The following is a 14,026-nucleotide window of genomic DNA, read 5'->3' as shown; positions in this document are numbered from 1 at the left end:
TAATGTGAAGGAGCTTGGGTCACCTAAGTCTGTTATTTTCATTTTGACTCTACCCTGGGATCAAGGAAGAAAGAGCCATTTGCCCCTAAAGTGCTCTGAAGAGGCTCCGCCAGCCAAAAACAGGGAATTGGCACAGCCTGTGTGTGCTTAAAACGAGAATAAATTCTTGTGAAACCTTAAACTGGGGCAGACAAGAACATAAACAGGATTTTCACTCATTTGAGAGGTACTGAGAATGCGCTTCTATTAAAAACAATAAGCATGAGAAAAAACCCAGGCCCAATTGGAAAGGACCCAGAGAAAGGATCATTGAAGAGTCTTTTTTTTTTTTTCTTTTTTTTTTTTTGTGGTACGCAGGCCTCTCACTGTTGTGGCCTCTCCCGTTGCAGAGCACAGGCTCCGGACGCGCAGGCTCAGCAGCCATGGCTCACGGGCCCAGCCGCTCCGTGGCATGTGGGATCTTCCCAGACCCGGGCACGAACCCGTGTCCCCTGCATTGGCAGGCAGACTCTCAACCACTGCGCTACCAGGGAAGCCCCACTGAAGAGTCTTAAGGCCAGGAGAGTGCCATCGTAGTGCTGACCACGAGGGACTCACATTTCTCAGGTTCTGCCTCATTGGCTCCTTTTTAACCAGGATGGTTGAGAAGTTAGAGGCCTGCAATGTGAGTCACAAGAGAGTCTAGAATGGGCTTTCTGCTGAGATGGAAGTAGGCTCTGTGCAGCAGTCCCAGAAGACTTGCACAAGAAGAGTTTCAGACAGCGGAAAATAATCCTAAGCGATTGTGCTGTGGGTTTCCATTGAAAGTGATTTTTGCTGGATTTGGAGGATGTAAAGTTGTAAGTATTGAATCTTTGAATGAGATTCATCCATCTGAAGATGGCAGAGGAGTAAGACATGGAGATCACTTTCCTCCCCACAAGTACATCAAAAATGCATCTACACTCCTACTGAACACTGGCAGAAGACCTCAGACTTCCAAAAAGGCAAGAAACTCCCCATGTACCTGGCCGAGTGGCTGACAGGGTCTTGGTGCTCTGGCCAGGTGTCAGGCCTGAGCCTCTGAGATGGGAGAGCCAAGTTCAGGACACTGGTCCACCAGAGACCTCCCAGCTCCATGTAATATCAAACGGCAAGAGGTCTCCCAGAGATCTCCATCTCAACACTAAGAACCAGCTCCACTCAACGACCAGCAAGCCCCAGTGCTGGACACCCCATGCCAAACAACTAGCAAGACAGGAACACAACCCCACCCATTAGCAGAGAGGCTGCCTAAAATCATACTAAGTTCACAGACACCCCAAAACACAGCACTAGACATGGTCCTGCCCACCAGAAACACAAGATCCAGCCTCATCCAGCAGAACACAGGCACCAGTCCCCTCCAACAGGAAGCCTACACAACCCACTGAACCAACCTTACCCACTGGGGGCAGACACCAAAAAAAAATGGGAAGTACGAACCTGCAGGTGTGAAAAGGAGACCCCAAACACAGTAAGTTAAGCAAAATGAGAAGGCAGAGAAATATGCAGCCAATGAAGGGGCAAGGTAAAAACCCACCAGACCAAACAAATGAAGAGGAAATAGGCAGTCTACCTGAAAAAGAATTCAGAGTAATGATAGTAAGGATGATCCAAAATCTTGGAAACAGGATGGAGAAAATACAAGAAACACTTAACAAGGACCTAGAAGAACTAAAGAGCAAACAAACAGTGATGAACAACACAGTAAAAATTCTCTAGAAGGAATCAATAGCAGAATAACTGAGGCAGAAGAACGGATAAGTGACCTGGAAGATAAAATAGTGGAAATAACTACCACAGAGAAGAATAAAGAAAAAAGAATGAAATAATTGAGGACAGTCTCAGAGACCTCTGGGACAATATTAAATGCACCAACATTCGAATTATAGGGGTCCCAGAAGAAGAAGGAGAGTAAAAGAAAGAGACTGAGAAAATATTTGAAGGGATTATAGTTGAAAACTTCCCTAATATGGAAAAGGAAATAGTCAATCAAGTCCTGGTCTTCCAAAATATAACAGACGGAGGAACACTCCCAAACCCATTCTATGAGGCCACCATCACCCTAATACCAAAACCAGACAGAGGTGTCACAAAAAAAAGAAAACTACAAGTCAATATCACTGATGAACATAGATGCAAAAATCCTCAACAAAATACTAGCAAACAGAATCCACCAGCACAATAAAAGTATCATACACCATGATCAAGTAGGGTTTATCCCAGAAATGCAAGGATTCTTCAATATATGCAAATCAGTTAATGTGATACACCATATTAACAAACTGAAGGAGACAAACCATATGATCACCTCATTAGAGGCAGAAAAAGCTTTGGACAAAATTCAACACCCATTTATGATAAAAACCCTCCAGAAAGGAGGCATAGAGGAAACTTACCTCAACATAATAAAGGCCGTATATGACAAACCCACAGCCAACATTGTTCTCAGTGGTGAAAAACTGAAACCATTTCCACTAAGATCAGGAACAAGACAAGGTTGCCCAGTCTCACCACTGTTATTCAACATAGTTTTGGAAGCTTTAGCCACAGCAGTCAGAGAAGAAAAAGAAATAAAAGAAATCCAGATTGGAAAAGAAGAAGTAAAACTGTCACTCTTTGCAGATGACATGATATTATACATAGAGAATCCTAGAGATGCTACCAGAAAACTACTAGATGTAATCAATGAATTTGGTAAAGTAGCAGGATACAAAATTAATGCAGAGAAATCTCTTGCATTCCTGTACACTAATGATGAAAAATCTGAACGAGAAATTAAGGAAACACTCCCATTTACCATTGCAACAAAAAGAATAAAATACCTAGGAATAAACCTACCTAAGGAGACAAAAGACCTGTATGCAGAAAACTACAAGACACTGATGAAAGAAATTAAAGATGATACAAACAGATGGAGAGATATACCATGTTCTTGGATGGGAAGAATCAACAATGTGAAAATGACTGTACTACCCAAAGCAATCTACAGATTCAGTGGAATCCCTATCAAACTACCAATGGCATTTTTCACAGAACTAGAACAAAAACTTCACAATTTGTATGGAAACACAAAAGACGCTGAATAGCCAAAGCAATCTTGAGAAAGAAAAACAGAGCTGGAGGAATCAGGCTCCCTGACTTCAGACTATATTACAAAGTTACAGTAATCAAGACAGTATGGTACTGGCACAAAAACAGAAAGATAGATCAATGGAACAGGATAGAAAGCCCAGAGATAAACCCACACACATATGGTCACCTTATCTTTGATAAAGAAGACAAGAATATACAATGGAGAAAAGACAGCCTCTTCAACAAGTGGTGCTGGGAAAACTGGATAGCTACATGTAAAAGTATGAAATTAGAACACTTCCAAACACCATACACAAAAATAAACTCAAAATGGATTAAAGACATAAATGTAAGGCCAGACACTATAAAACTCTTAGAGGAAAACATAGGCAGAACACTCTTTGACATAAATCACAGCAAGATCCTTTTTGACCTACCTCCTAGAGAAATGGAAATAAAAACAAAAATAAACAAATGGGACCCAGTGAAACTTAAAATCTTTTGCACAGCAAAGGAAACCATAAACAAGACGAAAAGACAACCCTCAGAATGGGAGAAAATATTTGCAAATGAAGCAACTGCTAAAGGATTAATCTCCAAAATATACATGCAGCTCAATATCAAAGAAACAAACAACCTAATAAAAAATGGGCAGAAGACCTAAATAGACATTTCTCCAAAGAAGATATACAGATTGCCAACAAACACATGAAAGGATGCTCGACATCACTAATCAGTAGAGAAATGCAAATCAAAACTACAGTGAAGTATCACCTCACACCAGTCAGAATGGCCATCATCAAAAAGTCTACAGACAAATGCTGGAGAGGGTCTGGAGATAAGGGAACCCTCTTGCACTGTTGGTGGGAATGTAAATAGATACAGCCACTATGGAGAACAGTATGGAGTTTCCTTAAAAAAACTAAAAGTAGAACTACCATATGAGCCAGCAATCCCACTACTAGGCATATACCCTGAGAAAACCATAATTCAAAAAGAGTCATGTACCACAATGTTCATTGCAGCACTATTCACAGTAGCCAGAACATGGAAGCAGCCTAAGTGTCCATTGACAGATGAATGGATAAAGAAGATGTGGCACACATATACAATGGAATTTCATTTCAATTTCATTTCTCTTTATGGAAGAAAACTTTAGTTTCTTGTTTAAAACAGACATCTTTTTTTTTCCAGATTCTAAAGGTAACGTGTATAAAAAAATAAAATGTAAAACAACATATAAAGAACTGAGTGGTACTCTATCATGCCACCCTAGAGAGGTGATACTCATTTAGCATAAAGTTCATCTTTTTAGGCTTTTGTAGAAGATATTTTAAATCCTATAATTAATAGCAAACAATATAAGAGACGTGCAATGTCAGGGCTCTATGAAATAATTATACCAGCCATATTTTCTTTCGAAAGCAAGCATCAAGTTTCCCAGTCCTGACCACTATGATTTTCAACAGCCCTGATAAACACATTTGTCTTTGATTCCAGTAAACCTGCAGTGACAGGACAATTCATAAAAAAGAGTAACTGATCATTTCTAAGTGATGGAAATGCTGATATTCATCCATAGATGTCAAGATAAATCCCTCTTTGTTCCTTAAGGGAACAAAAAGCAAGTTTAGGTAGGCAACACCACTTCCTAAAGGAGAGCTAGCTATTCATTTCCATTGATGTGAAAAATCTTTTGCCAAATTTCTCTTGAGCACTTGGTTGAACATAGTCATGTGTATGTGAAACTTTGCATTCAAATAGTAACCAAATGCTAGAAATTGTTTTATTTTGGAGGTTTTAATTCTGACTCTAAGACTTTTGGACATTATTAAATGGGGAATAAGAAATCAGTAAACATTTTTGAACAGGAAAAGGGCTTGACAAAAATCTGTGTTGCAGAAAGGTGAGTCTATGAGATGGGAATGTGCTGGATTTGAGTGGGCAGAGATTATAGGAAGGGAATCAGTTTGAAGGTTATTATGGTTGTTCTGGTATGAACTGGGGTGGTTGGCAAGTGGAATGCAGAGGAAGGATGGTATGAGAGAACCCAGAGGCAAACTACCACTGGAGGAGAAGGAAAGGAGGGAGATGGGGGGAGGGAGAGGAGGAGGAGGAAAGAGAAGTCTGATATGACTCTTGCTTTGTCCTTTGAGCCCATTTGCACATGAAGAGCAAAACCTACAGAATATGATTGCAGATTTGTTCAGGTGACATGGTTCTTTGCAGGGCACCATGTAATTTTGACGTGTTTTGTTTGATCTTGCAAATAAGAACATTTTTATCAGCAAAAATGGATGGAAAGTAAAATCACAAATAGGAGCTCATGTGTCTATAAAAATCAAGTTGAATATGATTGGCTGAGCCTCAGTTTTTCTGCTATTGCTTCTGGTACTTATTCACTTTGCTATGTGCTGGATCTGTCTAGAAAAAGACAGTGGTCAATGCTAAAGATTCAAGAAAAATTCATAAAGCAAGCTTTCAATTGAGAACATTCATTCATCAATTTTTTTCAACAGCAGAATACCTTGGTTCAGTTGGCTTGAAAATCATTCACAGTGATATTTTTTCCCTAAAGCTAAATTTTTATTGGCTTAGTGGAACTGTGAGCTTCTTGAGAACTCGTGCCTTACTCTTTCTTATTTTTTTCCTATTTACTGGATACCGTGATGGATGCAATAGCTGCATAACAAGCAGCTGATTGGGATAAACCATGTGTCAATCTAGGTGTGGAGGTTTCTGATACATGTTCTTGGAGACAGAACTCTGCCAAAAAATCAAACTGAAGTGGGTTTGATTCGTTTTTCTTTTTCAATTAATTTTTTTCTCTTTGATTTCAGGGAAGAAACAGTGAACTCCTAAGACTAGAAAGACTATTGAGTTTTATTACAGATGAAGATCTAAACTCATAGACTGGTTATTTTAGGAGTCATCATTACTTTCCTTACACAGAGTAATTGCCAACTCAACAAAACAGAAATGCATTAGTTCACATTCTGAAGGTTATCTTTTCCTAATGGAAGGTACAGAAACTGTTCTATTTTAGGGATGAAAGCCTAGAGTCTAGAGAATTGTTACTACAGTGCTTAAAGTGTATCCTGTACTTTATAATCAATGATATTTCTCAAATGGATGGTACCGCTTAGCTCAGGCACATTCCAGATGGATAAAGAAAAAATTGCAAGATAAGACCAATTAAAAATCAGTTTAATTTCATAAGAAAAGGCATGCAAATCCAAGTATATTTTTTATTCCAAACAGCTGTGAAATTCTGTTACTTCGCCACCATAATGGTGGAAGATGGCCATTCTGGAAATTATATTACTGTGTAAGTAAAGGGAAGATACAGAGAAATGGGGAAAATACTATGCATAAATGCTTGAACATTTATAAAGCACCTTTGCTTGTGTGAAAAAATGCATGTGAAACTGAAAAACAACTGTTGGTTCTGGTTCTCTGATATGGCAGATGGTACGTTCTGAAGACATTTTTAGTTTCTTAACACATACTAGCTCCTTAATAATGTTACTGCTGAAAAAGGTCATAGGTTTGGAGTAAGAGAGTGAAGGAGACACTCAGCTTTTGCGCCACATAATTTTGTCTTGTTAGAACAACATCCACATTTTCATATTTAATCATACGCAATAAAACATCTTATGCGATGCCACTTCCAAATGTATACCTCCAGCCCAGGTTTTCACCCAGCTCCAGACCTATTCGTGATATTCTCCTAAACATCTTAAGCCCAACATGCCCAAAGCTAACCTCCTCATTTTTTCCCTAAAACACGCTCCTCCTGCCACCTTTTATCTCAACTGGTGAAAATTCCTTCCTTCCAAAAGGTCAAAAGCCTTGGAGTCGTCCTCAGCTCCTCCCTTTCTTCATACCACAGTCCACTCTGTCAGTAAATCCTGTTGGCTGCACCTTCCAAAACTACTCAGCATCTGTCACCTCACTCTCTCCTCTCACATCCCTGTCTCCACTCCTCTCACCTCATCGGGGCGGCAGTCATCCTTCTCCCACCTTATTCTAGCAGGAGGTCTCCTCGCCTCTCTATTTGCCCCCTTCAGTCTCTTCTGAGAAAAAGGTGGAGTGAAAGCCAAGTCAGGTGAATCATGTCACACCTCTGCTAAAACCCCTCCCTGGCTCCCTCCTTCTCTCAGCTTAAAGCCCAAGTTCTTAAGCAGTCCAAGGTCTGTCACGACTTGCTCCCATTTGCTCTCTGATCTCGTTTCCTATTACTCTCACCTCTCCTATGGACCCTCTCCAGCCACACTTGCCTCCTCTCCTTCCTTGAACACACCAGGCATGGTCCCACCTGAAAGCCTTAGTCACGGCTGGTCTTCCTCCAGGTATCTGAGGGAATGGCTCCCACACCTCTTCCAAGTCTTTGGTCAAACACCGTCTCAGGGCGCTGATCTCTCTACTGAAAGCTGCATCCCGGCCCCGCACACCTCCCTCCCTCCTGATCCCCCTTCCTACCCTGCTCAACTATTGCTTTTTATCCACACCACTTACCTCCCTTGACTATACCATATAATTCACACATTTATTGTGTTTATTGTTTATCTATCCCTACTAAACCAAAGGTTTCACGAGGGCATGAAGCTGTTTTATTTACTGATGAAAATAAAGTGCCACCAGTAGTCCTAGTTCAATTAATAATTATTGAATGAATAAATTTATTTGTTTTATTTTATTTATTAATTTTTTTAAATTTATTTAATTAATTTATTTTTGGCTATGTTGGGTCTTTGCTGCTGTGCATGGGCTTTCTCTAGTTGCGGTGAGCGGGGGCTACTCTTCATTGTGGTGCGCGGGCTTCTCATTGCGGTGGCTTGAATGAATAAATTTAAAAAGAGGCTAGACAGTATTCCACTTTTTCTCGCAACTGTAAATGTCATGAGGACAGATTCCATGACTATTTAAAAAATTTTTTTAATTGAAGCATAGTTAATTTACAATGTTGTGTCAGTTATACATATTTATATAATTCTCCAGTATGGTTTATTACAGGATACTGAATATAGTTCCCTGTGCTATAGAGTAGGACCTTATTGTTTGTCTATTTTATATATAGTAGTTTGTATCTGCTAATCCCAAACTCCTAATTTATCCCTTTGGCCCTTTGGTAACCATAAGTTTGTTTTCTATGTCTGTGAGTCTGTTTCTGTTTTGTCAATAAGTTCATTTGTATCATATTTTAGATTATACATATAAGTGATATCATATGATATTTGTCTTTCTCTTTCTGACTTACTTCACTTAATATGATAATCTCTAGGTCCATCCATGTTGCTGCAGATGGCATTATTTCATTCTTTTTTTTTAACATCTTTATGGGAATATAATTGCTTTATAATGTTATGTTAGTTTCTGCTGTATAACAAAGTGAATCAGCAATATGTATACATATATCCCCATATCCCCTCCATCTTGTGTATCCCTCCCACCCTCCCTATCCCACCCCTCTAGGTCACAAAGCACCGAGCTGATCTCCCTGTGTGATGCAGCTGCTTCCCACTAGCTGTCTATTTTACATTTGGTAGTGTATATATGTCCATGCCACTCTCTCACTTCGTCCCAGCTTACCCTTCCCCCTCCCTGTGTCCTCAAGTCCATTCTCTACATCTGCATCTTTATTTCTGTCCTACCCCTAGGTTCACCAAACCATTTTTTCTTTTTTTTTTTTAGATTCCATATATATGTGTAAGCATACGGTATTTGTTTTTCTCTTTCCGACTTACTTCACTCTGTATGACAGACTCTAGATCCATCCACCTCACTACAAATAACTCAATTTCGTTTCTATCCATGGCTGAGTAATATTCCATTGTATATATGTGCCACATCTTCTTTATCCATTCATCTGTTGCTGGACACTTAGGCTGCTTCCATGTCCTGACTATTGTAAATAGAGCTGCAATGAACATTGTGGTACATAACTATTTTTGAATTATGGTTTTCTCAGGGCATATGCCCAGTAGTGGGATTGCTGGGTCGTATGGTAGTTCTATTTTTAGTTTTTTAAGGAACCTCCATACTATTCTCCATAGTGGCTGTATCAATTTATATTCCCACCAACAGTGCAAGAGTGTTCCCTTTTCTCCACAAACTCTCCAGCATTTATTGTCTGTAGACTTTTTGATGATGGCTATTCTGACCGGTGTGATGTGATGCCTCATGGTAGTTTTGATTTGCATTTCTCTAATGATTAGTGATGTTGAGCATCCTTTCGTTTGTTTGCTGGCAATTTGTATAACTTCTTTGGAGAAATGTCTATTTAGGTCTTCTGCCCATTTTTGGATTGGATTGTTTGTTTTTCTGATGAGCTGCATGTGCTACTTGTATATTTTGAAGATTAATCCTTTGTCAGTTGCTTCATTTGCAAATATTTTCTCCCATTCTGAGGGTTGTCTTTTCGTCTTGTTTATGGTTTCCTTTGCTGTGCAAAAGATTTTAAGTTTCATTAGGTCCCATTTGTTTATTTTTGTTTTTATTTCCATTTCTCTAGGAGGTGGGTCAAAAAGGATCTTGCTGTGATTTATGTCAAAGAGTGTTTTTCCTATGTTTTCCTCTAAGAGTTTTATAGTGTCTGGCCTTACATTTATGTCTTTAATCCATTTTGAGTTTATTTTTGTGTATGGTGTTTGGAAGTGTTCTAATTTCATACTTCTACATGTAGCTGTCCAGTTTTCCCAGCACCACCTGTTGAAGAGGCTGCCTTATCTCCATTATATATTCTTGTCTCCTTTATCAAAGATAAGGTGACCATATGTGTGTGGGTTTATCTCTGGGCTTTCTATCCTGTTCCATTGATCTATATTTCTGTTTTTGTGCCAGTACCGTACTGTCTTGATTACTGTAGCTTCGTAGTATAGTCTGAAGTCAGGAAGCCTGATTCCTCCAGCTCCGTTTTTCTTTCTCAAGATTGCTTTGGTTATTCAGCGTCTTTTGTTTCCATACAAATTGTGAAGTTTTTTGTTCTAGTTCTGTGAAAAATGCCATTGGTAGTTTTTTTTTTTTTTTTTTTTTTTTTTTTTTGCTGTACGCGGGCCTCTCACTGCTGTGGCCTCTCCCGTTGCGGAGCACAGGCTCCGGACACACAGGCTCCGCGGCCATGGCTTGCGGGCCCAGCCGCTCCGCGGCATGTGGGATCTTCCGGGATAGGGGCACGAACCCGTGTCCCCTGCATCGGCAGGCGGACTCTCAACCACTGCGCCACCAGGGAAGCCCCATTGGTAGTTTGATAGGGATTCCACCAAATCTGTAGATTGCTTTGGGTAGTATAGTCATTTTCATAATGTTATTTCTTCCCTTCCAAGAACATGATATATCTCTCCATCTGTTTGTATCATCTTTAATTTCTTTCATCAGTGTCTTATAGTTTTCTGCATACAGGTCTTTTGTCTCCTTAGGTAGGTTTATTCCTAGGTATTTTATTCTTTTTGTTGCAGTGGTAAATGGGAGTGTTTCCTTAATTTCTCTTTCAGATTTTTCATCATTAGTGTATAGGAATGCAAGAGATTTCTCTGCATTAATTTTGTATCCTGCTACTTTACCAAATTCATTGGTTAGCTCTAGTAATTTTCTGGTAGCATCTTTAGGAATCTCTATGTATAGTATAATGTCATCTGCAAACAGTAACAGCTTTACTTCTTTTCCAATTTGGATTCCTTTTATTTCTTTTTCTTCTTGGACTGCTGTGGCTAAAGCTTCCAAAACTATGTTGAATAATAGTGGTGAGACTGGGCAACCTTGTCTTGTTCCTGATCTTAGTGGAAATGGTTTCAGTTTCTCACCATTGTGAACAATGTTGGCTGTGGATTTGTCATATATGGTCTTTATTAATTTGAGGTAAGTTTCCTCTATGCCTCCTTTCTGGAGGATTTTTATCATAAATGGGTGTTGAATTTTGTCCAAAGCTTTTTCTGCCTCTATTGAGGTGATCATATGGTTTTTATCCTTCAGTTTGTTAACATGGTAAATCACATTGATTGATTTGTATATATTGAAGAATCCTTGCATTCCTTGGATAAACCCCAGTTGATCATGGTGTATGATCCTTTTAATGTGCTGATGGATTCTGTTTGCTTGTATTTTGTTGAGGATTTTTGCATCTGTGTTCATCAGTGATATTGGCCTGCAGTTTTCTTTCTTTGTGACATCTTTGATTGGTTTTGGTATCAGGGTGATGTTGACCTCGTAGAATGTGTTTAGGAGTGTGCCTCCCTCTACTATATTTTGGAAGAGTTTGAGAAGGATAGGTGTTAGCTCTTCTCTAAATGTTTGATAGAATTCGCCTGTGAAGCCATCTGATCCTGGGCTTTTGTTTGTTGGAAGATTTTTAATCACAGTTTCGATTTCAGTGCTTGTGACTGGTCTTTTTATATTTTCTATTTCTTCCTAGTTCAGTCTCAGAAGGTTGTGCTTTTCTAAGAATTTGTCCATTTCTTCCAGGTTGTCCTTTTTTTTTTTTTTTTTTTTTTTTTTTGTGGTACGCGGGCCTCTCACTGTTGTGGCCTCTCCCGTTGCGGAGCATAGGCTCCGGACGTGCAGGTTCAGCGGCCATGCCTCACGGGCCCAGCCGCTCCACGGCATGTGGGATCTTCCCGGACTGGGGCATGAACCCATGTCCCCTGCATCGGCAGGCGGACTCTCAACCACTGCGCCACCAGGGAAGCCCCAGGTTGTCCATTTTATTGGCATATACTTCCTTGTAGTAATTTCTCATGATCCTTTGTATTTCTGCAGTGTCAGTTGTTACTTCTCCTTTTTCATTTCTAATTCTGTTGATTTGAGTCTTCTCCATTTTTTTCTTGATGAGTCTGGCTAATGGTTTATCAATTTTGTTTATCTTCTCAAAGAACCAGCTTTTAGTTTTATTGATCTTTGCTATTGTTTCCTTCATTTCTTTTTCATTTATTTCTGATCTGATCTTTATGATTTCTTTCCTTCTGCTAACTTTGGGGGTTTTTTTGTTCTTCTTTCTCTAATTGCTTTAGGTTTAAGGTTAGGTTGTTTGTTTGAGATGTTTCTTGCTTCTTGAGGTAGGATTGTATTGCTATATACTTCCCTCTTAGAACTACTTTTGCTACATCCCATAGGTTTTGGGTCGTCGTGTTTTCATTGTCATATGTTTCTAGGTAATTTTTGATTTCCTCTTTTATTTCTTCAGTGTTCTCTTGGTTATTTAGTAGTGTGTTGTTTAGCCTCCATGTGTTTGTATTTTTCACAGATTTTTTCCTGTAATTGATATCTACTCTCATAGCGTTGTGGTTGGAAAAGATACTTGATATGATTTCAATTTTCTTAAATATACCAAGGCTTGATTTGTGACCCAAGATATGATCTATCCTGGAGAATGTTCCATGAGCACTTGAGAAGTATGTGTATTCTGTTGTTTTTGTATGGAATGTCCTATAAATATCAATTAAGTCCACCTTGTTTAATGTATCATTTAAAGCTTGTGTTTCCTTATTTATTTTCATTTTGGATGATCTGTGCATTGGTGAAAGTGGGGTGTTAAAGTTCACTACTATGATTGTGTTACTGTCGATTTCCCCTTTTATGGCTGTTAGCATTTGCCTTATGTATTGAGGTGCTCCTATGTTGGGTGCATAAATATTTACAATTGTTATATCTCCTTCTTGGATCGATCCCTTGATCATTATGTAGTGCCCTTCTTTGTGTCTTGTTATAGTCTTTATTTTAAAGCCTATTTTGTCTGATATGAGAATTGCTACTCCAGCTTTCTTTTGATTTCCATTTGCATGGAATATCTTTTTCCATCCCCTCATTTTCAGTCCGTATGTGTCCCTAGGTCTGAAGTCTCTTGTAGACAGCACATATACGGGTCTTGTTTTTGTATCCATTCAGCCATTCTACATCTTTCGATGGGAGCATTGAATCCATTTACATTTAAGGTAATTATCGATATATATATTCCTATTACCATTTTCTTAATTGTTTTGGATTTATTTTTGTAGGTCTTTTCCTTCTGTTGTGTTTCTTGCCTAGAGAAGTTCCTTTAGCATTTGTTGTAAAGCTGGTTTGGTGGTGCTGAATTCTCTTAACTTTTGATTGTCTGTAAAGGTTTTAATTTCTCTGTCGAATCTGAAGGAGATCCTTACTGGGTAGAGTAATCTTGGTTTTAGGTTTTTGCCTTTCATCACTTTAAATATGTCCTGCCACTCCCTTCTGGCTTGCAGAGTTTCTGCTGAAAGATCAGCTGTTAACGTTATGGAGATTCCCTTGTATGTTATTTGTTGCTTTTCCCTTGCTTTTAATATTTTTTCTTTGTATTTAATTTTTGATAGTTTGATTAATATGTGTCTTGGCATGTTTCTCCTGGGATTTATCCTGTATGGGACTCTCTGTGCTTCCTGGACTGATTGACTATTTCCTTTCCCATGTTAAGGAAGGTTTCAACTATAATCTCTTCAAATATTTTCTCAAACCCTTTCTTTTTCTCTTCTTCTGGGACCCCTATAATTCGAATGTTGATGCGTTTAATGTTGTCCCAGACATCTCTGAGACTGTCCTGAATTCTTTTCATTCTTTTTTCTTTATTTTGCTCTGTGGTAGTTATTTCCACTATTTTATCTTCCAGGTCACATATCCTTTCTTCTGACTCAGTTATTCTGTTATTGATTCATTCCAGAGACTTTTTTATTTCATTGTGTTGTTCATCATTGTTTATTTGCTCTTTAGTTCTTCTGGTTCCTTGTTAAATGTTTCTTGTATTTTCTCCATTCTGTTTCCAAGATTTTGGATCATCTTTACTATCTTACTCTGAATTCTTTTTCAGGTAGACTGCCTATTTCCTCTTCATTTGTTTGGTCTGGTGAGTTTTTACCTTGCTCCTTCATCTGCTGCATATTTCTCTGTCTTCCCATTTTGCATAACTTACTGTGTTTGGGGTCTCCTT

This window comes from Mesoplodon bidens (genome assembly GCF_964165515.1).
Source record: "Mesoplodon bidens genome assembly, chromosome: 11".
Taxonomy (NCBI): Eukaryota; Metazoa; Chordata; class Mammalia; order Artiodactyla; family Ziphiidae; genus Mesoplodon; species Mesoplodon bidens.
The sequence above is the reverse complement of the archived record's forward strand: the minus strand, read 5'-3'. Positions refer to the sequence as shown.